This window comes from Cuculus canorus, chromosome 2 (genome assembly GCF_017976375.1).
Source record: "Cuculus canorus isolate bCucCan1 chromosome 2, bCucCan1.pri, whole genome shotgun sequence".
Classification (NCBI taxonomy): Eukaryota; Metazoa; Chordata; class Aves; order Cuculiformes; family Cuculidae; genus Cuculus; species Cuculus canorus.
This window is the reverse complement of record NC_071402.1, coordinates 126,381,593-126,408,770: the sequence shown is the minus strand read 5'-3', so window position 1 is coordinate 126,408,770 and position 27,178 is coordinate 126,381,593. Positions and strand designations below refer to the sequence as shown.

Below are 27,178 nucleotides of genomic sequence, written 5' to 3'. Positions count from 1 at the left end.
CATATTCTGCATTGTGTTCAGGGGAGACGCTGCTATTATGCGTCGCAGCCTGAGGCAGCGCAGAACCCTTTCAACAATAAAACTTATTCAAGGCAGGTTTCAAAGACATCTGTTGCCACTGCAGACAGGACAGCAAAAGTTTTTTTTTTTAAAACTAAAGGTTGTACATTTCACTTGGGGAACTAAAGGTATGAAAAAACTCTCCATCCCTCAAGGCTGTTATTCTTGACACACTGACAAAGTAATTATGTTGGAGAAGGGGCAGACATTGAAACTTTTTTTTTTTTTCTTTTTTGAGTCGTTGGCAAGATGGAATAAAGTAGTGCCAGAGACCTACATCCTGCTCTGCTCATACGAAAACTTGAAGGGCAGGCCTTAACCTTCTGTTACCAGCAGAATTAACAGTGACACAGATGGGCTTGTGCACTGAGAAGGATAAAGTCTCCTGCACACATGGTTCTGTTGATGACAAGCTGTTCAAAAATTGTCTCTTATGTGGTTTCAGCTACTCTAGACAGAAAGAAGAAAATGTGTATGGCAAACAGACTATATCCACACAGTTGCTCTTATCAGAACCATTAAGACCAGAAGCTCCATTCATTTTCACTAGCAACTATATGAAAATGTAAGACTAAAACCAGAACAGTAACAATGCACATGCTGCAACTAGGAAAAGCCTCCAGAATCACAAGAAAAAACAGGCATAAGTAAGATCAGAGGGATATGACCTAAAACTGACCTAAGTGATCACCACAACAGGTAGGAGATGACACTTGAGAGAACAGACTCTTTGCAGTATCATCATGAGCAGTAATATCTTAATTTCTGCCAATTCTGTCAAGGGAAGAGTACGACTACATTCTGCCAGGGAAACATTTCAGACTTCTACCCTAAAGTCATTTATGAGAGGATACACTGAACAGCCAGGAAGCCCAATGCTTCAGGTTTTTCTAATGACAACAAAAAAATCATTACCAAAATCCAACAGGTATCATGACAGTAAACAGAGAATAGTTACAAACACTACAATACTATAAAAGTTGCAAACACAGATTAGTTTCTAACCTTAGCTATTTTGTATTGCAACCATCTTCATTCTAAGAACGGCAACTAAATACAAGTGCTGCAGGATAACTGCAGCACCATGTACTATCATGGTTTTGCAGGGACGATTTTTCAGGTTTCAGCTAAACCAATGTGCAGGCAGAATCTGAAGTTATCCCTAAAAAGTTGCTGTTGTGGAAAGGTAAATCAAAAGAAAGATCTCCTTAAATTTCAAATTCATGCATTACATTGGGAGGCAGAAGAAAGGGCGATTTGTTTGCATACCCACGTTAACATAAGTACCAAAGAAAACGTCCAAGAGGAAACAATTAAGTGTTGATATGGCAGCAGCTGTGTTTGCCAACACAAATACGATTCAGCCAACAAAACTCCAGAACTTAAAGACTAAAGAAGGAATCTTCAGTTCCAGTATTTGTAATTTAACAACCAAGCTCGAACGTGAGAAATCCCACAACACAGAAATATACACACTTCTTGGTCAGACAAGGAATGCAGAGCTTGGCTAATGTGCTAGTTAATGACTACAAAGGAAGGTTTCTTCAAATCCAGTCTAAACTGCTACAGAATTGCAAAGCAAAACAGATTGGCACATAAGGAATCATATCTGCAGCCTTCCTTCTGTGACTTACCAGATGCTAGTATACAGCCACTACCTTTTTGTCAGGCTGAATTACAGCCAGATATACAATCAGTAAGTTCGGAGATCTCTCCAAGGGCTAGAAACGCAGCAATTCCCAATGCACTACTTCAGCTTAAGGCTTAGAGGTCAGCAAAAGTCAGTGCTCGCTCTCATTCCACCCTACTGTTGCACATAACAGAGATTCCTGTCAAGTCATGCTTATCAGTACTTATTTTCCATAGAAAAAGATTCAAGAGCCATGTCTAGAATAGCCTTCACTCGAACACTGTAAATCGTTGGCAAACAGGCATTGCAAAAATTGCTCAGCACCCTCCACATGAAAAGTGGCTCAACTCCATTTCTTTACTTTCATGCTTAGCATCATGGAGCAGCCAGACACTGGATTAGGATTAAGCACTGCCTTGCTTACTGCTACGTCCTAACACGTGACTTCTGCCCTAAGGAGGCTGCAATGAGTCAGTGCTGTTCTGGCACACGCCGGCCTGGCAGGACAGCAGAGGCTGAGCTGCTCTAAGCTGAACAGACCAAATGCATTTCTCTGTCTCAGCTAGCAATTCTCAGAGCACTCGTTGCTTTTACTAACAAGGCAGGTACCAGAGTTGTCACTGAATTCATATTAAAAAAATAACTCTGACAATTAACAAGTATATCCATCAGGACACCTGAACGCAGAAAATCAGAAAGAATTTGTGCAAGTTTTCAATTTTCTTCCTCCCTGGTCTGTCACCAACTTTGTTTTTCAAAATGTTTCAATTAACTAGCAACAATGCGCCATGAGTTTCATGTTGACAGAGCTCCAAACCACTACTCCAACACTCTGTTAATTCATGTCATAACTTCATATGTACTAGAATCTGCTATTTCTGAACATATGCACTACGCGGAAGTCACAAACGGCTTCAAGAATTTTGCACGAGCACCAGGCTAAAACAGATTGAAGGGAGAAGGAGTTACGGATATCCTGCCTCCAAGGATCAGACCCACAGTTGTGCTTTTTCTTAGCCTTTACGTTTCCAATTTCATCCAGCTTGTCATATTCATTAGCATCAACACCCACATCGCTCAACCTTGAAGGCAGACAATAAACTTCCCTCTACTGTAATTCGAAATTAACATTGAGGAGATATGTTTGTAGAATAAGGACAAGTACCCACAACAGGACAGAACCTTATATACACAAAACCTCCTTGTCTTTCAGATAACCAAGAAGCTAAAGCAACTAAGCACTAACACTTCAGGCACAGTATTCAAGGATTTATGTAGTTGTACCACAAGCGACAGCTGCAGTACTAAAAACAATGTCTGTCCCACAAAGTGCACTGCTTAAACACAACCACAAAGGCAGAAGACTGACATAAAAATCCAGCATCTCAAAGAGCTGGGTAAATTTGGTAACAGAAACGCATTAGTCCCCGTCTGGAGAGTTGTTTGTCAGATCTCAGTATCTGCATCATATTATCAGGAACTTGATACAGGAAAAGGCAACTAGATTCTCCTAGAAGTTTCTTTGGCTTCCTTAGAAGTGGTGTATCACAGTTTCCCCTAGCCTTTACCAGCAAAGCTTTACATCTTAATGTAACTGAAATAAACTGAGAATCTTCTACTGATTTTAATGAGATCAAAATATGCTGATATAAATAGTATGCTTCTGACATATAGAAGCACCCCATGACTGCAGAGTCCCATACTCATTCTGCTGCCTCATTCATCACTGCAAATACACATTACAGCAAATCAAATTTAAGCCTAAAGTCTATTAGCTGCAAAATGAGCAAAGCCTTCCTATTGAAAATGTAACTCATATGTAAATTGCTGAGTGCTGCTTTTGGCAACTGAAAACTCAGTTTGAGAATTAGAAACCACACAATCCTGGACTGCCAGAATAACGCCCCATTCCACTCTGCTTTCTGTGCAGCATGTAATAAAACCTACAGAACCCAATGAATGAAGAAAAGCTTGTTAGATGTGTATATAGAGATTATATATATATGTGCGATGCAGTTTGAACTAGACCAAATTCTGTATGATGACAGGCACACAGCTACGAGAAAGCAAATAACATTTTGTATAGAATACAGCAGACTTACATTTGCAAAAATGAATGAGTTAGCCCAGACATGCAGTGTTGCAACAAGCAAACTCCTGCCGAGTGTCACCATCATTTCCTGCCCCTGATGAACATGCTGGTAACTTCAGCCCAACCACAACTGCTCAGCATGCACACATGTGCACTCATACATAGAGAGCATCTCCAATCCCTGAAACTCCCCACCCACCTTTCCCACATGCAAATCCAGATATTATGCAAAATAAGAGAGGACATAAATGGGCTTAATGCAGCGTGTGGGGAGGGTGATACATGGGTAAAGAAAAAGAGAATAAGGAATTGTGAATATTATTGCTTTGTCAATGGACTAGAAGCCAGAGTGGAAAATATTTAGCTTAATCTATTGGAGTACAGGCTAGGGAATACTACTTAAGATTTTATTTTAAACATTCTCAACAATTAAAAAAAGCTCATGGAGGTTAAAAACATTGTTACCCATGGCTTTACTGAAAATGTCCATGAAAACACTTGCTTTAAATACCCAAACCAGACCTACGAGCTCTGTTGAAATTGAGTAAAACAGTCTGAACTCTATGATTAATCGATGAAAGTCAAGGGATGAAGCAACAACCAACTGTTACCTCTGTCTCTTCTGGAGAAAGCAGGGAAGGAAAAACACTGTTACGATCATTAAAGGCCTACGGTAAAAATGTAAGGCAGACAAATTACCTTAGGAGGAAGAGGTGAATTTTTTAAATGCCTTTTTCTTTAGCTATTCCAGATATCCTCCCAGTCAGAATAAATTGGTAAGCGTCAGTGAAGAGTACTGCACTGTCAGTGAACTGTACCAAACAGTTTTCAAGTAATGGAGTATTTAAATCCTCATATTGCCTAATTCGCCTTTACATGGAAGTTAAAGCAACCTGAAAATCGAAGTGGCTGGATTTAATTAACCTACTTTCTTGAAAATACAGGCAAGGAGCCAAAAAAAAAAAAAAGAAAAAGAAATTACAATAATGGTGGCATTTTTAATTTCACACGAGCAGAGAGAACTGCAGATTTAGAAGAGAGTGACGGCTTGGCAAACACGCCCAAGATTCCTTAAGTTGGATTTAACAGCCAGCCGGCTCCACTGCCCGGAGCACGCAGCAAGATGAGAGCGCTGCCTCTGCCCGTGGCCCCGCCGGGGACAGGGACAGGGACGGGGACACGGACAGGTCTCTCATCTTGCTCTTCTCTTGTCCTCCGGAGGGGGAGGCAGCTGCTCTGTGCCTCGCAGCTAATCTGGTGCCACCGAGAGTTCAATAATCGCTCTCCCAAAGGCGTTCGAAGTCTTTAAGCCCCTGCGGCGCGGCCGGGGACGCCGCGGGCGGCGGGTGAAGGCGCTGCGGGGCTCTCGCTGCAAACCGGGCAAGAAAGGGGAGTTTTGCGGGGTTAAAAAAAAGCTACTTTGCTCGCAAGCCGAGCTCTCCGGAGGCAGCCGGCTCTCCCCAGCGAGGGGGGCTGCAAACACCGCCCCCCATCCCCGGGGCTGCCCCGCACCGCCCCAGCGCTCACCTGGGCTCCTCACCTGCCTCCAGCCGCGCTCCCGCCCCGCAGCCAGCAGGAAGGAGGGATGGGGAGAGGGAGGGACCGGCTGGGCGGGAGCGACAACCCGCGAACCACCCAGAGCGGCCGTACCTGCAGCAACACCCGGTCTCGCCTCGCCGGGGGCGGGCACGGGATGCGGCGGGGCGGGACGGCGGCGCCCGAGTGGCGGCAGCCCCGGCCAACGGGGAGCACCCGTTCCCTCCCTCCTTCCCTCTCTCCCCAAGGAGGCGTTATCCCCGCCCGCTCTCCCTCCTCCGGGGTGTTTCCATGATGTCACGGGCGGCAGGTGGGGAACGGTCCCCGAGGGGATGCGGGGACAGAGCATCCCTGCCCGGGGCACCGGGGCGCTCCCGGCCCCGCAGCGGGAGCCTGGGGGGACGATTGGGCTGCCTCGGCCGTCCCGACCCCCGAAGCACGGCTTCCCTCGCCCTCGGGGCGAAGGGTGAGCCATACAGGAGCCCCGCGCTCCTCGCCGCCTCGGGAAGGGATGCTCCGGTGGGAGGGAAGCATCCCTGCCCGCCCCCCTCTTCCCTCCGCCCCGGCATCCTAAAATTAGCGTGTTCCTCCGGGTCTTATTTGAAAAGAAACAACTTGAATGACTAATTAGATCCGAGCCGTTAGAAGCGCTCTGGACTGCTTCCACTAACCCTTTAATGTGTGCGCTAAATCCTCGCAAAATTATTACCGCTTGCGAGGATGGAGACGGGATGTGACCTGGCACACAGTCCCCACAGCTTGTATTTACAAAGTGAGATTTAATCCTCACTTGGGAGAAAAAGGGGAGGGGGAGGAAAAACCACTCTGATTTCCCTGCCCAGCCTCCTGTGCCCAAAACTGATGGGCGGCTCTTTGATTTCATTAAGAAATCAGTGCTTTCCTCTACTGGAGGGTTTATAGGAAACAGAAACCCCTTTTCTTCATTTATACCATCCACATTGTGTAAGAAAAGAGCAGAAGCGGTTAGAAAAGCAAGCTCACGTGGCATCCCAAAAGACAAGGAGGATGTTCACAGATGGGAATTTGTGGTAGCATAACCTGATAGTAGAGTATTACCTTGCCCTATGAACAAAATCTTGTTTACTATAAGAGCATAAGAAACAACACAGCATGTCAGATTTATTTAGGACAGTATTCCAAACTGTAGACACCAAAGCAATCCAAACACATTGAATGCTGCTTCCAGAGCTGGCCTGCGTGCCACCACAGTGGAGAGGGCTTCCTGTTGCCTGGTGATCCCTTAAGGAGATTCTGCCCACATAGTGAAAACTCAAGCAATGATGTTCTGGTCAGCATCAAACAACAAAGCCAATGAAAAGCAACAGAAGCAGGATTAGTTTTGATTACATTGTTTAACATGGCTTCAAGTTGCTGCTGTGTGGGAATTCAGTTATTGCCAGAGAGCTTGCACACAGCTGGAATTTAAAAAACAGCTTGCGAAAACACTGGAAAATAAAAACAACCTACAGCAGCTCCTTAGATTTCAGGTTTTATAAAAGCTAGTTTCTGTACATTCAAGTTTTAGGACTAAATTAGCAGTATCCTTTTAAAGAATGTAATTGTTTAACTGAAGGCACCAAATAGCCTGCAGCATCAAATTTGTTAGGCAACAAGAATATGTTGATACGTACACCTTTCCAGTGACTGTGTGATGTAATAACATACTCTTAGGTAACAGTATGTTTCCTACACGTGTGCAGCCTCTGCCAGCTCCCACTTCTTGATCTAGAAAGAAACTGAGTGCTCCCTGAGGATGTACGGTCTCCAGGCCCTGCAACAAAAAAGGAAATAAATAAAGCAAAAATAAAATTCTCATCCAGTCCAAAATCTCCATCTTGAATCCTGCTGTATAGCCATTGCACTACTTAAGGTTCCTGAAACATTCTGGGCATTTGCTGTTCCTGTATTCATCACAGCAAAAAAAGTGGATGGAGCACACCTCTGAGCTGTATTAAATTATTTCACTGGAATTATGTCGGGAAGGAATTTGATTTTTCTATGGCTTTGTTTCCTTTCCTTTTGTTCTGCCCTTCTGTTGAACAGAAACAATGGAAAAATACTGGAATGATCTCTTTTGCTGGACTACACTAAAGTTTAGAAATAAATTAATAGGCAGCCCTTTGAGAATAAGACCACTCTTTCTGTTAGAAAATCAACGCATAAAGAAATAGTGACAGTCTGTTAACTGAGATAATAAAATACAAGATGGTTGCATATTTCAAGGGAAATGTATAGGCAGAAAGCTATGTCTGAATATAGATTGCTATTTTTCTTTCTTACTAGATCCATCAACACAAACCCATCTGGTTTCTAACAGCAAAAGGAAGGTGGTTAGGGTATTCCTTAATAACATGCACTTAACATTCGATTTATCCTTGCTCTTTGGTTCTTCTTTTCTGATTGATGAAGCCTCATGACGCTGTAATCTTTCCAGAGCTATTAGGAAGAGGAACTCCATTCTGTATAATGCAATGGTTTGGGGTTTTTATTCAGTTTCCCTTTGATCTAATATAATTCAGAATTAAATTACATGTCCTGTATTAAAGCTCTACCACTATGTGTCCTTTTAGCTTGCTCTTTCCTGTGGTTTTGTAAAGACAGTTCACAAAAATGTTTCTAGTGGTGCAATGAAAGGGATTGTGTTTTGACTTCCAGCTTTTTTTTTTTTTTTAATTATTAGGCGAAAATAATTACTGCATCTCTATTGAACTCAAAGACATGCAACGATGTTTCATGTTTAAGCAATTGTAGCATCATGTGAGTGAACAAGCTTCCATACCTTGTATATGGACCAGGCAGAGAATGGCTCATAGTGAGATACAAGTAATGTCCTATGGTTTGAGCTGAACAACTAAGATGAATAGGACTTGAGAAGACCTTCTGCATTTACCGCAGTGGAATATATTTATCAGTATGATTCTGGCCTAGAGGGTCTGAGCAGCAGCAGAGTTTTGTACGTGGAAAAGTTATTGGATTAATCTGTCTTTCTCTTCTGATGACTGTGCACATATATCTTCAGTCCTGCGCTGGAGTTATCAGTCTTGAAGTTCAGCAACATCTTTCCTTGTGCACCAAAATAAATCTGTCCTTGGTAGCTTTCCTCTTTCCACCAGCCTTTCCCATCATACCATTTCTGTCCTTATGACAGCAACTTTTATTTTATTCTCAGTCACCACTGAGAAGCCTTCTATCCCATTGACAGTGCTTTGGCAAAGGTTGCTGTTGTCCTGTCACATTTACAAGCTGGTATTTCATAAGTTACCTAGTGATTCTTAACTCTTTGTTTTTCCAGCTGACTGGATCTTAATTTTGCTTATTCACCATGTAGTGACCGGTGCTATTATATGGCACTACCTTTCATGTGTCTTTCTTGGTGGTGTTTCAAAATGCTTGCCTATTTCCCTAATCTGTCCAGACCTCTTTTCATGTGACTGTAGTTACTGAGCCTTCTTCCATGATTTGCCTGGCTTCCTGGTTAGAACTAGTCTTGTTAAATTCCCTTTAGAGCCCTTCTGAATACCTCTGAGGTACCAACTGTACCTCTCAAGTGCCTGATGCTGTAATGCCCTTGTGAAGACCTCTAATATGTGTTGGAAAATTCACTAATTGTTGCAAATGCTTTTAGCAATCTTGATTCTGCCCTTCATTTCTATGCTGATCAGAGCTCTGCAGCTGTAGGGGAAAGTAGAGCTGCTGTCACAGCAACCTTTATTACTCTTTTCCTTACACACTGCTTAACTGGCTGTAGTTTGCTCATTCAGATGAGGGCAGAGAGAGCAGGAAGTCTTATAGTCTTTCCATGTTGGCAAAGCAGTTGTTTGGCCAGAAGTAGTCAAAAGGGGGAAGATGAAAAGATGAAAAGGAATGAATATCCACCAGCCTGGCACTCAGAAAAGAATTATCCCTGTGGAGTGTACCACAGTGAAGAAAGGAAGCAGATGTTTCCTTCCCCATACCCAAATTTCTCGTTAAGAAATTCTCTGTGCCAAATAGTCAAAAGAAGTTCGCTCTGGCCTAAGACTTACAAAGCTGGAGTAGGATGAACCAGGCAACAAACATTAATAAGATGCACAGATTTACTGTGGTTGCCGTTGCCATGACCGTGGATAGTGTATACCTGCTGGGTAACATGGCACGTGATAGCTTTGCAGCCTCTTTCCACAGCACTGCTGATCCACCCCAGGAGGCACCAAAGAAATGGAGAGGGCATACAACATATATTCTTTAAAAAAAACCCAGAAGTCAAAAATGCAGGCTCCGGAGAACCCTATCTTTTGTGTATGTTTGTGCAGTACCTGCCATAATAGGATCTGTGGACTTGGAGATAGCTAGACTTCAAACAGTAACATTCATCACTGGTACTAAAAGTACCTGGATTTGACTTGCATCTGACTGTTCCATTTAGCTCCAGGGAAACTGAGAGGGCCCAGTTTTACTGGGTCTAGTTCCCAGGCTTACTGCGTTTGAGGGCCAGCTTGTCAATGTCAAGTGGTCACTGCATGGTGAATAAGCAATCTAAAATCCCGCCCGCTGGAAAAACGAGGAGTTAAGAATCACTAAGCTTCTGCTTCACAGAGACAAGCATGTGCTTCAAGTAGTAACTGACTTGGATACAAGAGGCTGCTCTAAGCTTTTCAAGAGAAAATTATTTTTAAAATAGTAGCATTTACCTTTAAGAAGAAAAGCTAAACAAACTAGCAAGATAAGATTCTGGATTTGTCAGTCTTGTGCTGGTTTCATTCACGCCAGACGCTGTTTTATAACATTTACCCTCCTCCCCCTCATTGGTGACTATTACTCATTCTTCCAAGCATTCTGGGATTTTAGTATTTATCTAAAATGCAGTCAGATGGAAAAAAAATAGTCCTACTTTTTTCCATATTACTTAAGGCAGAAAATATCACAGTACATGGAAGTTTACTGTATTCAGAGAGCACGTTGACAGAGGTGTGATACAGATCTCTGCAGAATCTAGCATCCAGGTGCTGTTCAACGGGCAGAGGGCAATACAGCTATTAGGAAACAGCAGAATTCAGTGCAGAGTGGGCTGGATTATCCTTCCGTACTGATGCCAGCCTGGTTGTTTTGGTGGCTAGTGAGAGGTTCTCTCTGGAGTAGGAGAGATAGAAACATCCTGTGAGGCACAGAGGATTAGCAGAGATACTCCACGCCCATGAGTATTTTGCCTTTATAAAGTCTTATGTAGTTGCAAGGTGGAAGACTTAATACGTTGTCCATTGCAACCAAAGCTTCTACTTGCTTCACTGCGCTCTGGTGAGGCCCAAGCATGCTTTGTGTGTGTTCTTTCTCCATAACTACTGGATACAGTGTGGAACACAAGCCCAAAGGTTAGGTCCCTTTTCTCAGAGGAACTGCACACAGATTCTTTTAATCTTTGAAGACCAGCATGTTTTCTGCGGTGAGAATGGGATCCAGATTTCTCTTACTAATAGCTTTGCTATTCTTTTCCTTTGGATACACACAATAGGAAAAAAATGGAAACATTAATGCACAAAAACTGCTAATGTCAAGTTATTTCATTCTTTTGAGACCATGAAAGCAAAATGTAAGATAAGGCACTAAATTTATATCTGGAAGGCATTTTCCAGAAGGCAATGGGAGAGATGCCTTTGCATTTCACTTCAAAAGTAAAAATAAATTAGATTGTTCAAACCACATAAATTGTACCTACAAGGTACATTCCCTGCCAGCAGGGGTAAAGTTTTCAATTGTGTGAATTCCTTAAGTTGCTAGAGCTTCATTTGAGTGCATGTGATACTCAGCAAGGGTCAATAATGGCAGTTAACAAAGGCAACCCTGAGAATATGTGCAAGTCCAGCTACAGACATTAAGCTTGTTGGCAAACAGTTATTCATAACTGGCATCAGAATGTAAGAGCAGAGAATCAGCTCCTCACATTCACTTGAAAAGAATGTGAACCAAAGAGCTGTTCCAGAGGTTTCCTGCTCCAGTGATCAGACGGTTTCCCAGCTCCCAGACTAGGCAGTTACAGCCAGCTGGTGCCTGTTGATACTTTGCACCCCTGGACCTGCACTTCAGTAAAAAGTTAATGACCTATCCTCTGCCACAGCTGTCAGAGATATGTACTTAGGTAAGAATTTCGCCAGAGGAGTGTGGAAAGTACGCCTGTTGCTGGTGTGAATTGACTCTTCATTTTGCATTAGGAGATTTCCAGCAGGAAAACTGTTCAGTCTGGCTGCCAAGTCTCTGTGGGAAAAATCTAATCTAGGTGGATTGAGTTTTGCTGATGTACAGTAGCAGCCTCTCTTCTTTCTGTACTGCAGCCATTAGTGTCTTGGCCTGAGTTTCAAAACAATTCAGGAGAATACTAGTGCAGCTCATTTCCCATTTTCACTGCTGCCAGCAGACCTTATTTGACAGAAAAATATGTCTCCCCAGACATCTTAACCCCGACTCCACACAGAACAAGCCAGAAAGTCCAGACAGATTTACTTTTTTTATCATTATTACTTTGCCAGAGGCTAGCAATGGTTCCAGGCAGAAGGGATGTCCAAGAAAGGAAATCTTAAACTCTATCTGAAGTAGCATTACAGTTCCAGGCAGCCACATCAGACCAGATCTGGAGCTGTTGAAATCAATGGAAAAGTCATCCTTCAAGTTCAATGATCTTTGGGTCATATGCCTCACCTAGCAGATCAAAATGTTGAGTGGCTGGTATTTTACCTTGCATTTCAAGACACTGATGAGAATCCAGGCAGCTGCTGGGAGGACAACCTCCTCACACCATTGTTTCCCCATGATAGCTGAGGCAAGACAGGCTACTCAGTGTATTGCTCAATGCATCCTTTCATCCATGCTGTTTTTTCTTAGCAAGCCGAGGAGTATGTCTCTGTGGTTAAGAAAGTTTGACGATGATAAAGCAGAGAATACCTTCAATTGAACTCAAAGGTAATTGCTGAGAAAGAAAAGAATAAAAGTATTTATGGCATTAGTGTCACACTCTAACATGCCTGAGTGACAAAGTAAAATAGAGGAAAAGCAAACTCCTCCACAGCCTGCCTTGGGCAAACACAAATGTAGAGGTCACTAGTAAAAGGCATGAAAAGAAGTTTACTCACCTGCAGCCCAGGTATAGCCAGTTCATCACAATCACCTCGGTCGTCAGTTGCTGAGCAGGCAAGTAGTCACTTGGCACATGTTCAATTAGTAGTGCTCTGGGCCATGACAGAGATATGCAGCTGCCTTTCCACTTCCCTGTCTCCAGAAGAGGTGTTTAAAAGGGATACCACTACAAGGTTTTAAAGCCAGCCACTTTTAAAGTATCTCTTTTAAATACAAATAGTTGCTGTTTTCTCATGGATTTAAAAAAAAAATAAAAAAGAAAAAATACAAACTGTTGAAAAGTTAAGCAAATGCTATAGCAAAAATGTTGAGGTCTGTACATGTGTAGGAACCAAGAGTGAATGACTGTATTTTAAAGTCTTTAAAAAGGGAAAATCCTCCATTCATAACTGAAGAAGAAAAATATTTGGCAGAGACACAGAGCTGTTCGTTTACATTCATTATCATGCTACTTAGTATAATGGGATGGAAAAAAACAGCTACGTGTGGAGAATTCAGGGGCTTATCTTGGCTGCTAGAAGTAACAAAGGCAAAAAAACCTCATGGAGACAGATATCTTTGAAAAAATGAAATTAAACCACATCTGGCAGCAGGTGATATACAATTGTCTAGTGATAACTGAAATAAGAAGCAGCTGAATTCAGGAAAACCCATCTCACAAAATGAAAAATTCACTTTGATTAAATGGGCTGTTCATCTGACCTCAAAGAGTTAAGGCAGTGTGTTATGGCAAGCACTAACTTTGCAAGAAGAAAATGAAAAACATAGTAGTTGCTCTTTAGAATGGAACTCACATTTATTTTAGGAATCATGTAGTTTATAGAGTTTTTGCTCAGTGCTGAGGTAAAGAATTAAAGGTGTATTTCTGAGGCAGTTGGGAGACTATTACAGGCTGGAAGCAAGCAGTCATAACAATAGAGGGAGAAAAGCAAATAGGCCTTCCATGCACTCATTTCAATAAGTCAAAATAAAGTCACTTGCTAGTGGTGGGAAAAGCATTTGTTTCCTAAAACAAAAATATTATTTCGACATTAATATAATGGCAAGTAAATGATGAGAGGATACAATTAATTTAGAGCCTTGAAACACTGTCAATAAAGTCTTTTTCAAAGCGGTGATGGAACTTGAGAATCAGAGGTGAAAGGTAAAGTTCTGTCATGAATTAAAAACTAGCTGAAAGAGAGACTACGAAGAGCTAGAATAAATTACTACCTCTTAAAATGGAAAAAGGTTAATAGTGGGATGCCCCATGGACCCTGGCTGGAGCCAGTGTTCTGTAGATTATTCAGAGTCTGAGAGACAGAATGGTCTGATAATAAAATTTGCTTATGATACAGATTATTTGGGCTTGGTAGAGTTTGGAAGGATTATAAAGAATACCAGATGGATCTAATAAAGCTCCTGTAAATGTTTGGAAGCAATATAATTGTAAATGAAGTGCCAGCAGAGAAAGTTGTATAGTTGCATGCTTGTATGCAGTGGGGATTCTGAATAAACTGTAACCTCTGAGGATAGCTCTAATCAAAACTGGCAAGAAGACCATTCGAAAACCACCAGTAAAAATGCCAGTGTGATTGCTGTGACCTCAAGACTTGTTTGCAAATATGAACTGACTTTGCCAAAGAGCTTCAGCAGGAGAAGACCTATAAACGTTTGAGGGCCAGATTAAAAAAAGTGAAGTGGTAACTGGAGCACTTTGGCAAAGGTGCAGGAGAACCCGTCCCCCTTCCTTCCCTGTGAGGTGCATGTCCCGTGGGGAAATGCCAGTGCTACTACAGCATGAGCTGTGACAAAGGGTGTGGGTTGAGGGGTTTCATTTACTCCAAGAAAAAAATAAGAGAATGAATTCCTGACTTTGGCAGTGATTCAACTGTTGCCAAGAAGATGCAGTGCTTTAATGCCTCTACCTCATCTAGTGTGCTTAGTTGCACGCCAGAACCTCCTTAATTCCTTTCTGCTATCCCAGAAAATGCTTTAGCGGGTAGTTAGGGCTCCCACATTGTAGACAAGCATTTACTCACTGAAGAAGCTGGAACAGTAGTATTGGAGGGTAAGATTCTATTTTCTTCTTCTTTTCTTCTATGTATAGCCTTCATCTGAGGCTGGATGGAATATTTGTGTCAGATGAACTAGTGTTATTCAGGTTTTATTTTGGCAAGGAGAAGATAGACTTCAGCCTTGATTGTAGTCAATTCTTCTATTTAAATTATCTGGCTTAGCTGTCAAGTCGGTTTGTGGTGCTCAAGATGCAACTTCGTGTTGACAGCTCATCCAAGATATCTGCTGAATGCTTAGCAGATGTTGAAAAGTAAGTAAAGTATTAACATTTGTAAGAAGAAAATTAAAGGTAATAAACAAAACAATACCACACCAGGCAATGTTCTTTTGGTCTTTACTTTGCCAGTTAACAAAAGGCTGCTACGGAGAAGGTCTGAAACTTAGAGGCATTTTTCAAAGACATCCCACATTGCAGTTTTTGCATTCTCACACTCTCCTTTCATCTACCTCTTTTCTCCTTTGTTCTTTCACCAGACTCACATGCAATGTAAGTGCAGATCCAAACATTCCCTGTACTATTTTTCATCTATTTTTCCCCTTTTCCCCCTCTTACCTCTTCAGATGGATATCCTGTCACTTGTGAATGTATTTGACACTAAGAATAACTTGAATTTCAAAAGCACCTTGTTTAGCAGGTACATGCTAAAAATCTTTATGCTTTCAATTCTTGAAATCTCACAGTTAAAAGAAAATGATCCAGACATAACCAGCTGACACTTTCACAAACCATGACTGTCATCATAAAAGTTCCTCAGTGCCAGTATGAGGTTTACATTCCATATTCAGCCCCAAAAAGAAGAAAAGTGACACAGACAATGTGTGTGGGGGGAAAAATGGAGTGTGCTGCTGGAGCTTCTCTGTTCTCAAAGTAGCTCAGGGAGGAGGTGCCCAGGAAGGTGGCTGTCATTTTTAATCCAGAAAATGTAGGCTGAATGGCAATGACATCTTCGAACTGGCAGCTGAAAAGATGAGTCATTCAGGTGAGATTTCTGAATATAAATGGCAGAGGGATTAGAGTAAGAAACTCCAGAGGGAAAGAATATTTCAGTATTTCATGAGTAGCAGAATTTATGAAGTCTGATCTCGTACAGATTTTTTCTTTACGTGTTTCCTACAAAGCTCCACTCAATAACCCTAGTTTTCCCTATATCTTTTCCAGTTTACCTATATGTCCCTAAGCTCTTCTACAGTAGTCTCACCTCACTCCAGGTCCCCTAATTACCCGGCAGGGAAGAGGACAGATGTGCAGTACCTGAATTAGAGCTCTGCACCTGGTCAATTAGTAGCACAGACTAACAGGCCAGCCTGTTCTCACCTGAAAGAACAAAGGTTGATTTTTCCTCCTTTCCCTGCATCATGAAGGAAATAATAGGCTTTTTTTCTGTCTAACTACTGATTTTTTTACATGATTTGCAGGAACTTTACAAATTTGCCAAATCTGTCTGCAGGTTTGTAGTTGTTAGAACTATTATTTGGGTGAACAAACAACTTGGCTTCGTAGGTAATTTTTTCCTTAAGAAAATATACTAAAAATAGTTTTCCATTATGAATGCCTAGCACTCTGGGGGTTCTTGTCACAGTAAATACGGTTAAACGATTTTCAGCCATTTTAAAAGAACTAAAGCCTAGTTATCTGATCCAGCTGAAATAACTTTGTAAGTGGAAATTAGCACCTAGAAATACAAAGGAAGAAAAAGGCAAAAGAATCTCTAATAAAAGCAGGGTTGAAGCATTGCAAGTATGGAGCAGTTTTCTGGCAAAATACTGCCATTCTAGCCACCAGATCCAGTCTTTTTTATCTTGTATGAAATACAAAAAAGTAGGGTTTAGTTTATATTAACTTGTTCAAAACCTAAATAATGACAGTTTTCCCCTGGTTAGCTGGGGGACAATTAACTAGGTGGAGTGGTGACTGTGCTCCCAGCACAGAGACAGCCACGTGGGCTCCATGTGAGCCGAGTTGAATCTGAAAGCCATATGACCATGTTCTCATGGGAATGTACTCTAAGACTTACTGGGTTAAGCTGGTTTGGAGAGCCTTGTATTACAGAGTTGCCTACTGTCAAATGTCTTTGTATGTGCTGATGCCAGGTTTTACTGGTGTGTTGTGTGAACTTTTTTATTGCTTTTCTATCCTAACAACTCCCTCACAACTTGCTTGACAGAATTGCGTTCCTAAATCTGTCTCAGCAACCTGAGTGTGGCCTTTGTGGACTCTGCCTGGGGAAGAAAGAAATGATCAAGTTATTCCCAACTACAAGTTGTTCTTCCAACAGAGCCCAGGTAAGATTCAGCAGTGTTTCTCCAGAGAGATATACTTTAAAATCCAGTTGTCCTCAAGCACTCAGCACAAACTCTTTTAATCCCTGTCCCAGCTAATGCAGTGAGTGAGGAATGTGGAAAGCTCCTGTCCTAGGTGAAAAAAAGGAGTTAAATTATGAAAGCTAACAGGAGACAGACTGTTGAGGGTGGGGAATGTCTGAAGCTAAACTTCTCAACTGTCAGGCAGAAGCTTGCTGCTTACTAACTGTAACTGGTGCAGGCTGGTAGCAAATTTTGGTAACACCTATTCTAAACAGCGGTGGAACATCCCAAATCCTGCAGTTAAGGAAGAGACATGAAACAGAACCACCAGTTATTAGGCTCATCATATGCACTGTGCTTCTGCACATTGACTGGGATTAATTGGGGTCCTAGAATGCTGGAAAGAAGAGCTGGTGATAAAATGAAGGATTCTCGAAAAGAAGTGGTCTCGATAAAAAGAAAGTGGCCTGGAAAAGGAAGGTGATAGTCTTGGCTAGAGGAAAGCTGCTGGAAGTGGGCAAAGATCCTAGTGACCAGAGGGCTGAGTGTAGGTGAATGCCAGGGTATGGCCTTCCAGGATGGACAGTGATGTCCCTGCTAGGAAGGGAAGTTAAAACCTATTGGAGGTAGTGGTGGTACTCTGGGGTAGTGGTGAAGCGAGTGAGTGTGTGACATGATTAAGAAGGGTAGAAGTTTTAACCTCATTGGTTGTTAAGTAACCGCCAAGTCCACTGTCGGCTGTTGTTTAATGTCTCATCCATGACACTGCCTGAATTTTCTGAGTTGGAGGTGGTGTCAGCTTATGTGACTTTTGTACATTTCTTTGTTGTCATGATACAGAAGCTTAAAAGTTGTCACATAATTACTGTTTTCCTCTAAAGATTTCTCAGTGGACACAAAAGCACTCCAAAGCACAACTTTCAACAGAAGAGGAACACTGACACTTTTAACCGTGAAAGGAGGCACCTGAACCAGAGTAATACAGTTTAAAAGGTAAACACTGCTCTGGCTTGAAAAACTGTTGGTATTCTAAGTATTTGTGCATGGAAAGAGCCTTTTCCTGCTGTCATAAGAATCTGGAAATTTGTCAATATTAAGAAGTCTGCAAATTGTTAAAATACTTGCAATTAAAATTTGCTTGACAAATTGTATTTGTCAGACACACAATTGTTTTACAATGTAATAAAATTGATTAGTGTGTTGCTGAGTCATAGTAATTATTTGTCAAGCAAATTGCCTACGCCTAACAGTGACATTCCTTTGACTGACTAAGCCCAAGTCCTTTCCCATGGTGTGAAGTGAAGCACTGGAGATTTGCAATGACATCTTACATCTTACTGTGTACTAAGCTCATCCAGATAATAAACACTAGTATTGTATTAGCAATCTGCTTCTCCTTTCCCCTCTGTCTCCACCATATATTCTTGCAGCCCTTTCTGATGGTCAGATATGTACTTCATGAGCATCTTAATCTGCCCATGTGGATGTAACCTTTTGTCATTGTTTTCAACAAAGTCTTGTAAGCCAAGCTGAGAAAAGTCAGAGACTCTATTTGCTCGGTTGCAAAGAGCCACTTTCTTTGACAGCATGATACCTTGCGGTAGCTTAGGGCAAGCATTTTCTTCTGACAGCATTCCAGCGATGTAACCATGAAAGCTGCAAATAATTATCTTCTCAGTGAGTTTCTGAAACTTACTCGTGAGGGGAGTATGACAAAGTATCAGGAACTCTGGCTGTAGTATAACTCTAGGAAGGAAAAGGAGGGTGTCGCTAGTTTGGCAGGTCATTTCATTTTTGCTTTTTACTACTAAATCTTCACAAACGTGGATTAGGTCAACAATGATGATCTTATTTTCTACAGAATAAACTTGTGCTCCATTTTTTTGTTTAGGACTATTTTTGTAGACTGTGCCCATTGCCTGTCTACAAAGAATATCAGTGCAGCGTCCTTCAGCTTGGTGAAATGACTATTGTGCAAAACCTCTGGTTTGCTCCCTGAAACCAGGATTTCCAGCTACCATTTTTCCCCCTTCATAGCTATGCTATGAAGCATAGCTTTTCCTTTTTCAGGTCCCTGTAGAGTTCCACAGTGCTTTGCATCAGATCACATACATGATGAGTAACACAAATTCTGGGGGTAATTATCCCAAGGGATCTTTTCACTTTGTCATATCTGACCGCTTCTTAGAGGCTCATAGAACTATTATTGCTGTTGCAATTTACCTAGAACTTCAGTAAAGTTCATGTTGTATAAGAACATAACAGTGACTGCAAAAGGATGACACGGTTACCTTAACAAAGGGAACAGCAATCTGATTGATTGCAAATGCTATTCCTGGAAGAAGATAAAATATGTAGATTTAGTCTCTGGTTGGTACAAACACTGAAATAGGCATGAAGCTAAGTGAACAAACCTCCATGTACTTAGGAAGTGGCAAATAACTCTATGGTGGAGTGGTAGTGACTTTTACACAAGTAATGTAGAGGAAGAATCTGGTTTCTTGCATAGCAGTAGCTCTTTCAAGGTCACAGCTTGATAAGGCCTATTCATGTTTGCAGAACACCCACACTAAACACATCAGAAATCCTAGAGTAGGAGAAGGTGTTAAACACCACACTTCATTTGCATGAGTTGGCTTTGTAGTGACTTCTGCCTCCAATTTGTACAGGTCGCTGCACTGAAAGAGAGAGCTGCTGTTGACACGTGTACACTCCTTTAGAGCTGCTGTGGCTCTTCCATTTGCTTACTGCAGCTTTCAGGGAGCTGTTCCCTGGTTAGGAAACACTATTTTTTGCCATGCTAAAATTTCTAGCAGCTGTGCAAATTTGCATCTGCCTTTCTAGTAGCTGCTCATGGGAAAGATGATACAAAACCAAAGCTATGGTAATTGGAAGTGAACAGGGAAATAACTTATTCCATTAGCAGTAATGCAAATGAAGCCTGACGTCTTAACGAATGTATTTTCTGTGTCCTGAGCCCTAATCATATACATAATCCAACTCTCGCCTATGTTTCTTGCAACACTGCCATCACCATGCCCCTGGTCTTTGTCTCTCCTAAATCCTCCCCCTTAAGCTCCTCCCACGGTCTCTTGATCTGTTCGTACAGCATCCAAAGATCTACTTATGTCCCTTGCTTACAGCCTTCAGGCTTCCTGCTGAGCACAAGCGAGCACAAGGTATGAAGAGCTACAGGCACAGTCACTGGTTAACCAGCTGCTGTCAGAGAGAAATCTCAGCTGAGTTTTCCCTGCTGCTCCCTCCTTCGTGCCTCCATCCAGTCACCTGTCAGATCTTCATTCCTCTGAGATCCCTGCCCAGCCATCCCTTTTGCTGAAATTGGCCAACATGTTCAAAACTTCTTGACAAAGACTTTTATTTTCTTAAGACATGGCAGCAAAAAAACCAAACAAACCTGCGAGAACCTATAGAAGTGAGAACCTGTTGAAGGACTGGAGGTGCATGGTGCTCCAAGTAACAGAAGAATCATCAAATATCTAGGGGGAAAAACTCCATTTCAGCTCTGTATTTCATCTTAGCCAAACCATCACTTATGCCTAGAGGTTTGGCTGATATGCAAACATGAGTGGGAGAGTGTTCCTGCTGCCACCCTCAAATCCAGGGGGTTATTGTGGTTCTGCTGCAGCAACACCACTGCTCCACAGCGGGAGAGGTGTGGGGTGACATCCAAAGAATTACTCATGTCCTTCTGTCTGCAGATAAGTGATGATGGCAGTCCCTGATGGCTCTCCTTGGGCACTGAGCCCAGAAGGGCCGTCATGTCTGAGGGGAAGGTGCTGTGCAAGTTCTCTGATACTTAATTCCGTAGATGTTGTCTGGAAGGGTACAGACATCTCAGTTGTGCCTGCAGTAACAATTCTGGTCGTCTGGTATTTCTGTGGGAAAACTCTGCATCATTGGTGGCGATACAGGTGACTGCTGGATCACTCATTGTAGGGAGCCTGTTAGCTACACAAAATCTTGTCAGAGTACTTCATTCAATAATAAATGAAAAATGAGTCTCGCTTCCCAACAGTATCCTAATAATAGCCCTTACGCTAACAGCTCAGTAGAGCTCTGCATGAATACTTTTGTCCTGAAAATTTCATGGTAGGAGTAATGTGAGTGTGAAACTCAGTTGACAACTGTGAAAACCAAGTACTGGTTCCAATCCAGCCATCAAGAAATGGAATAGCACACACAACCTCACTGCTGGGAAAGATCACCAGCCCTACTGCTAGCATCACGGAGGAAGAAAATGCAATGAAGATGACTCATTCTTATATTTCCCATGTAAGTATGTGGGAGTACTCTTAGCCATTTACCATATCCTAAATTTAAAGAAATGCAACAACTTGTTTCCAGTTCAATAACAGAAGCATGTGACAGTTTATATTAGCCTGAGAAATGAGGGAGGACACAGTACGATGTACTTCCTTTCTTTGATGTATTACATTCTGCAAATTCATGATATTTATGTGCTATATTAAGCCATTTGAAGAGTTCCTGTCAGCCAGAAGTAGCAAATAAATTAGTGGAAGAATATATTTTGGAGAGTCACAAGGAGAAAAGGCCACATGTTATCAGACTTCAGACTAATAAACATAGCACAGCTATGAAGATATCCTTCTACGCTGTTATAAAATCTTTTGACTTACAGAAAAATAGAAAAAAAGGACAAAAATCTCAAGTAGAGATTGATATGAGTAACTGGATTTAAAGACATGACTTCCTTAAACAGTAAAAAACAAGTAGATAAGCTCTTGCTTCAAGACACATTTCTATCCATAGATACTACACTAGAAAGTTGGGCCACAAAGACATGTTTTTCTCCTCTTTATGCTGACAAAATGATGGCTGAAGCACATTCTAAGTGCCTGGTTTGTTATTGAGCACTGCCCATGATCCTGAAGATGCCAAGGGAGCCCAACTGATTTACAGAAACCAGAAATCTGCCTGTGAGAAACTATAAACAGAAGCTCTGGTGTAGGCTACTCATGATACAAAGTTAGCGATGACTTCTAGGGTGGGATCACAACTTCCAACAGCACCTTGAATTTGGAACTTCTATCCTACAGCCAGCACTGCAGCTAGAAAAATGTAAGTTTAGATCATTTGTTTCTGAAGCTGTGCTGGTGCCAACAGAACTCCACTGAAAGAACCACTTAGAAGGACACATTTCTCCTTATACTATGTATTTTTATCATTTTATAGCTTGTTGCCAGATGCAAGAGTTCAGGCTATTGTAGCTCTAGCAAGCTGATGGAGATGAGCCAATTTTTACCACTCAGAATCCTGGCTCTATTTCCACATTCCTGTCCACCCACTTGTTCTCTATTGTTCCACAAAACCACCTCATGCCTGGGCTATTTATTATGAAATGTGTTACATTTCTCTCTAATTACAGTGAAAGAGTAGACGGACTTGCTAGCTCTACAAGAAATATCCTAATTGTAGCATCACTTAAATAATTTTGGAAAAAAATCACCTCTGAATAAAGACAACAGTGAATGAAGGAGTAAAGCACAACCATCTGTAGTAATTCCAGGACATGAAGTAGTCTTAATAACTCTGGAATGTGAGTCAAGTGTTTCAGAAAGTTAGGAGAGTTGGGAAAATTGTTTTATGGCACAGTACAGAAAAAATAAAATTAAAAAAACCCTCCAGGCTGCTTGCTAATTCAGTTGAATGCAATTTGTTTCTTTATATAGCTTGCAGCATGCAAAACTTTGCAAAGAGAGTCAAGAGTTGACAAAGGGGATGAGTCAGTGACTTAGGGAAGGAAAGAGGATTTTAGACACGTGGGGTAGCAGGCATGATGCAGCAGTCCTTTGCTGTAGGATGCTGCAAAAGTACAAAACAAAGGAGACTTAGGGTTTGTCTGCAAGGGGACACTTGGTGAGTTAAGCCAATTTGTCTGACCATGGCAAATCAACATGCATGAAAGTCCCAAATGGATGTCCTCATTTAAGATTAAAGTGGTCCTAATGTGACTAAAGTAGTCTTTAATCCTTAAGGATTTAGTCTTTGGTGAAAGATTGCTCTGAATTGATTCAAAGGCATTTTGTAGGATGAAATATTCAACAAGCAGGTTTCTGCCTTGTTAAGTTATGCCTACTGACTTCATATTTTTTTAACTCACCGTAATTTTGCTGATCTTCTCCATGAAACACAGCCTTAATTTGAAATAAGAGCAGTCAGAGTGGTAGAACAGAACAAGTCTTGGGTAAAACAGAGCCAAGCACTGCATTCAGAGCACTGGAGATGGAACAACGTTCAGAGAACAGGTAAAAACAAGGATAAAGCACTAACCAAACTTGCCCTGAGATAAAACTTCCCAGGCAAAAGCCCAGAGGCAGCCGCCCTAGACCAACAGCACACAAGCTACTATTCCCAGGTTATGCCACTTTTGCTAACGTAGGAATCACTCTGTGGTTTAGCTGAGGTAGAAATTTCCAACCAGGGCAGATCTATCTTAGTTCAAGGAACTCTGCCCTGTTCTCTGTGTTGGAAACAGGGCATAGGAGGTAATTAGGGTGTTCCAAAGGTATCTCACCTGTGTGTCCATAGCTCTGGGTTAGTTACAAAGCAGTTGCAATGGTGCTTTGAGGGAGAGAGCCTGCCATGGTCACTTCCACATCTCATGATACAAAATACACTATGGTACTTACAGATGAAGAGAATTATGCTCCTCCTGATTCCCCCCTGTAAATCCACCTCTGCAAGGCCTAAGAAGATAAGCCTTGAGGAAGGCAGGACATACTGATCTCCAGGGCACATCCAGTCTTTGGCCTTCTGCACTCCGCTTCAGGACGGATTGTCAGCACCAAATGCGTCAGCTTGTGCAGAGCAACACCTCTCTGCTAGAGCTTGGACATGGCTCAGGTTAATTTTACACAGCCCCAGCAGCTGTCCCAGGCTAGCAGCTTCCCTATGAAGAGCCAGCAAATTAAAATTGACATAATTAAAGGAGGAAAATGTCAATCCTATCTTTGCTTCCAAGGACACTGGCAGCAGGAAGAGTATGGGGATTATTCCTTACTCTTGAACTCGCTTCATTCTCGTTTTAAAGTCTTCCACTGAGGAAGATACAAATCCATTTATTTTCTAATGAGGAAGGACAAAACTATGACTATGATTGAAATCAGACAGGTTGCATCAGTCTCTGAACCTTTTGATATGCTTACCTAACCTTCTAATATGCACTTACCTGCAACTTGCGATTGTCTGCTTCTGCTATTATTTATAGCAAATGTTTTCTCCATTCTGACTTTTGCACAAGCTGAAGTGTGGGGAGACATTTCAATCTCAGCTTCGCTCATCTTGAAGTGAATATAGGAGCATATATACTCTGCAGATCAGCTGTGCTGGCCTCCTCTGACTGACAGGTGCAGAAGAGCCCTAACAGTGCTTGTATGCTCATATATAATAGTCTCTGGTTAAAAGATATTTGTGTGGCAAGTGCTAGGGTAATTTTGGGGTTGAAACAGTCCGGGTGAATAAGCAGGACTAGCACAATCATCTCTCTGAATGACAGTAAATAGTTAAATGTAGTCTGCAGTACTGAGTCCAGCTACCACTGCCTGCCCAGTCCTTGAATAGATAGACAATTCAGGCCAAATACTGGAGCACAGGTGTATACTGGTAAGGGACTACAACATCTGCTGATATTCCCAACGCACAGTGCATCTTAGAAGCCGAGAATGGCAGATTGTGGGGAACACTTTGGATCTTGGGTCTCTTTCATGATGTGGGATGTCACTGTTCAAATCTAATCAGACAGGAATGGAAATTTACTTCCATCATGCTATAGCTTGCTCATGTGACAATCCGGCCCAGAGTGATGAGAAAAACCAGATACAGAACTATACATGTGTACATGTCTGTGCGTAAGACACACAGAGAGAAAGAAAATAAACTGGATTTTCTCTGTATCAAGATGAATTTGTCTGGTCTGGCAGCAGTGAGACAGGAATTTTTATTTATGCCCTTACCTGATGAGCCCAGTGGCTAAACACATCTGAAAAGTCTCTAGAAAAAAAGAACAGACAGCATGGTCTTTCTCCTGAGAGCTGATGAGAAATTATCTGTGTTTCTGCAAAGGCAAACAAAGTGGTCACAGCAGAGTGAAAGTGCAGGAGCTTCAGATGAGGCTTGTGCTGCTGCAGCACTCCTTGCACCCTTGCAGCTAGGTTAAATCCATAGCCTGTGGAATCGGGTGAGCTGGCATTAGCATTCAGCCTCTTTAAGGCACAGCTTCCTAAGCTGGGTATCACAGAGGGATGCAGTCTGACCTGCTCTGGAGGAGAGAGAGAAAGAGAAGGTTGAAATGGAGAAATGAAAATGGGATGCAATGAAGGAGAGTGCAGAAAGGGCAGGCTGGAAGTTTCAGGTATAAGCTAAAGCCAGTGGAGTTGATGACGTTTCCTAAAAGCCTGTCTTTTTCTTGGCAGAATTAGGGCTACAAAAGCCCAGCTTTCAGGAAAAAGGAAATGAGAGCCCCGGTAAAAGTGTAGGGTCATGTTCATAAAACTGGACTCTTGAATGCCATCTTGGCACTTTCAGCATGAGTAATGAAGTGCAAACCCAAATGGTACAAGGTAGAATGGCTAAGCTCCTCTTTTATTTTTTTCAACAATAACGTCTGATTTCAGATTTATTGGAGGAATCACTTTGATTTCTTGTTAATGTTTACCTAAATGATTTCAACACAAATTTTAGACAACATATTCTTCACAGACTAAATACTTTTTTTTTGCCTTTAGTTTTTTCTGACTTAAAAAAAAAAAAAAATTCACAGAGCAACCAGTGTTTGACTTTTGCTGCTTAAGACACCTTGGAGTGTAGTCCACAAATACAACACCAGCTCTGCCCTTTTCAAGGGCATTCCGCCCAGAGTGCAGTGCAAAACCGCCCTAAGGAGGGCTGAATCTGGGTCAGAATCTTGCAACAAACAGCAACAATAAATCACAACCAGTTTCATCTCCTTATATTTTTTGTTGTCCTTTAAGAAGAAAACATCTGGAACACCAGCAGTAAGTTCTGCATAGGGCATCAGTGAAGGCTAAGCAGAGCTGTGTACATTCTGGACGATGAGTTTATGAGACACAGGGATGAAGACACTACTCTGTTTTCGAACCTTCCATTATACCTCTTTGTCTAAACATTAACTGTTGTTGTCTAGAGGAAAGTGATTTAATTTAAGATAAATGTTATGGTCTGTGATCAGCAAGCTATTGCTCCATGTTAAATTAGATTTTCAAGTTTATTTCTGCACTGCAAAACTTGTAGCATCACAGTCATACAATGCCAAAAGGAATTTCTTGTCATTTTGCTACAGGAAAGTCAGCGTTTCCCAGTAAACAGCTTCACTACCGAGTCTGCAGGCAGTACGTCCAGCCCACAGGCCTTGCACAGTTTGAGTTGTACCTCATACATAGTTAAACACAGAGTATTGCTCATTTAGCCTTTTCTTATTTGCTTGTAGTTCTAATAAGCTAAGCATTAATGCTGATTTATAGAGCTGCACTCACTCTGTATGAAATTTGGCCCAATACTCTCTCAGGACAGGCAGAGCCTCTCGTAACAACAGACTTTCAGCAATTGAAGAGAAAGATTATATACTATCCTACTGCATTAGGCATAGCTAACCCCACGAGCTTTCTGAACAACGCATGGAGGTGCAGCGGGTCTTCTGCTGATGTTTCTCTAATAGGGCTTCTAGAAGAACTGAGCCTTGACTCAGCCTGATGACAAGAGAATGGGGCAAAATCAATAGCACTTCTAGTGCTGGGAAAAGCGTTGGCTATAATGACTGCAGAGACTCCCCAGGTGTTTCCACTGGCACTCGACACATGCTGCTTTTCTTCAGGCCCCTGCACAGGCAGTTCCTTTTGAAGCGAGGGGCAGGATACTGCTCTGCTCAAACTGGAGAAAGAAACAAAGCAATACCCAGATTGAAGTTCTCAGTCAGCCACTGCCACTTGCCTGCTTCTCCTCTCATGGAGGAGTTTGGTCAGGCGCCAAAGATGCAAAGGTCTCTTGGCCTCAATGTGTCACTCATGACCGATTGCGTCCTTCGAAAGACCACGGGACACTGCACATGGATTGCTAACAGTCAGGCTCGACTAGTGAATCACCCGGGGAACTGGTCAGTGCTCTTCACCTCAGAAACACAGCCCATGTCTCCATGCCAGAATGTGGTACCTGGCTGTGATGCCTGACCTAGTGCTAAATTAGTTGAGTCATCCAAGCTAGTTTCTCATCAGGAGAACTTGGCTCTCATGCAATGCTCTGCTAATGCAGCTCTTAACTCTTTGGTAGCAATGCTAGTTCAGTAAGAATTAATCTGGATATCTTCACATTGCACTGCA

General features: G+C 42.0%; 1 protein-coding gene and 1 long non-coding RNA gene across 2 annotated transcripts in view; both read right to left on the bottom strand.

The window, feature by feature from the left end:
* OSBPL3 (oxysterol binding protein like 3) overlaps positions 1–5,456 on the bottom strand; it is an 89,571-nt gene extending 84,115 nt beyond the window's left edge. Inside the window, exon 1 of the mRNA XM_054058224.1 lies at positions 5,310–5,456. The gene's annotated coding sequence lies outside the window, so the exon portion shown is untranslated. The remainder of the gene's footprint in view (positions 1–5,309) is intronic.
* Positions 5,457–6,542: 1,086 nt separating this feature from the next.
* On the bottom strand, positions 6,543–17,360 carry LOC128851096 (uncharacterized). Its single transcript, XR_008448353.1, has 4 exons — positions 12,440–17,360; positions 12,045–12,276; positions 10,596–10,808; positions 6,543–7,110 (listed from the first exon to the last, which is right to left on the bottom strand). It is a non-coding gene; the product is annotated as an uncharacterized LOC128851096 (long non-coding RNA).
* Positions 17,361–27,178: the final 9,818 nt, after the last annotated feature.